The following is a 1,975-nucleotide window of genomic DNA, read 5'->3' on the forward strand; positions in this document are numbered from 1 at the left end:
TGTCTCCGCCCACCCACCACAACACACCATAAAAGCATAGTTTACCCCTTGGGAAGCCGAGCCTCCCCCACGCACAAGCTCCAACCCTTCCTCCTCCCACAGCCACGCCCTATAGCGAATGCCAGGGAGGGCAGCTGCCCAAACCAGATTTAGGAAGCTTGCGTCACTTCCGCTGGGGGCGTGGCGTGGCGTGGCGTGGCGTGGCGGAGGGTGGTGCTAATCTTGACAGTATTTGGGGTGCTGGCGCGCAGTTGCGGGAAGGCCGCGTCCCTTGATGCCGACTTCGGCGCCGGCAGGACGGGAGTGGCGGCCGCGGTGCCCGTGACTGCTCCCTGCGTCCGGGTAAGTGGCGGAGGGCCAGCGGGGTGGCAGCCTGCCTCCGCGGCGCGGGCGTTCCGCCACGGGCTTTTTGGAGGCCCGACGCGCAGGCCGCGGGTCCTAGCGGGCCGTAGGCTCGCTGTCCCCGTGCAGCGGACGTGGCCGCAGCAGTGTTAGTGTTGGTTGTGTTCGCTCGCCGCTCGGTGCAGTGGCGCGCCGGGTCCCTGGGAGAGGCCTCCGGCAGTTCCCTGGAGACCCGACCGACGGTTTCTCTGTTCTACATCGCAGCGTCTGTGACTGGGCAGCGTGCATCTTGTGTTTTGATGGCTAGGTATTCTAGGCGGTTTCTTTTTCTTCCCGAATGATCCAATCTCAGACTGCTGTTGCTTAACCAGAATCAGATATGCGTGCCTTTTAAAAGACGAAGAAACTATGAGTCAGCAGGTTGCAGTGTCTCCTGTGCCTGTCATTTCTGTCGTGATGGTGGGGAAACCACTTTCCACGCCCAGTACTGAAACATCTTTAAAGAAAAGAGACACTCAATGAATATCTTAGATATAGATGTGATGTAAGCGACTATCATAGCTTACATACGAAATTACCATTTTTATTTTCAAGAATAGTTGTATTCTGGAGCTGAATTCCTGATTGTCAAAAATATATTTCAGGCTATCAAGACGGTACATTTCCTCAACAAAATATAAATACAAATTGTTAAAATGTGAGGATTTTTATAAAAGTACTTTGGACTGACTTGGAAAGCGTATGTTTTAATGAAGCAGTTCATTGTATCAAACTCCATACAGCAATTTTGTGAAACTGGTTATGCTTATTAGCTGTACCTTCACTTCATAGTTTATGCTAATCTTTCTATTTTCTATCTTGTTTTTTTTATTTCTACATCTAATTTTAAAATCTTGGTAGCCGTGATCCCCCTCGTTAATGATGTTAGATTAATGAAAGGGACAGTTTCACTAGTTTATATTAATTCACATGCAGAATCGATATAAGAACAGCCTGTACTTGGAGTTGTTTTTCTCATCCAATAATCACAGGGTTTGTTGCTTCATTTGGGGAACGTACATCTGCTAAAAGGTCAGAGCTAGTCTATTGTTTCATCTCAGTTCCAACTCACTCCCATCTCTTGTATTTTATTTAATATACTATCCATTGCTTTAAAAAGTTATTGCTGAATTTTATAGACATCTTTCCTTCAATGCTTTATGGTTTGCATGAGTGTTTTTTTTTTTTTTTTTCCTCTTCCTAACTTTGGGTGCCACTCAAAGCTCTATCCACATTGTTCTCCTCAAACCAAGAGTTTAACTTTTGAAACCAAAGACATACTAACAGGCTCATAGATATCCTGAAATATCAAGGAAAATATAGGGTGTACTTCTAGCTAAGCATTTTTCAAAAGTAAAGAGCTTGGTTTTGTTAGGTCTTGTGCATCCAAATAGTGCAGGCCATCCTTGGATTAACCCATTTGGCCTTAGGGATTGAGTTGTCATTGTGCTGGCTATAACTGCAGTCTCTGTGTTTGTTTGTTTTTCTTTCTTTTTATGAGACAGGGTTTCTCTATATGGCCTTGGCTGTCCTGGACTTGATTTGTAGACCAGGCTGGCCTTGAACTCACAGAGATCTGCCTGCCTCCACTCCC

At 46.4% G+C, this 1,975-nt stretch overlaps 1 protein-coding gene across 2 annotated transcripts in view; it reads left to right on the plus strand.

The window, feature by feature from the left end:
- The first annotated feature begins 206 nt into the window (after positions 1–206).
- Positions 207–1,975, plus strand: part of Pnpla8 (patatin like phospholipase domain containing 8) — a 46,980-nt gene continuing 45,211 nt past the window's right edge. The window contains exon 1 of one of the 2 annotated variants that reach the window (XM_055621081.1): positions 207–342. The gene's annotated coding sequence lies outside the window, so the exon portion shown is untranslated. The remainder of the gene's footprint in view (positions 343–1,975) is intronic. The other variant, XM_055621072.1, reaches the window with a different exon arrangement.

The sequence above is a fragment of the Psammomys obesus genome, unplaced genomic scaffold (assembly GCF_907164565.1).
Source record: "Psammomys obesus unplaced genomic scaffold, mPsaObe1.curated_primary_1811, whole genome shotgun sequence".
Taxonomy (NCBI): Eukaryota; Metazoa; Chordata; class Mammalia; order Rodentia; family Muridae; genus Psammomys; species Psammomys obesus.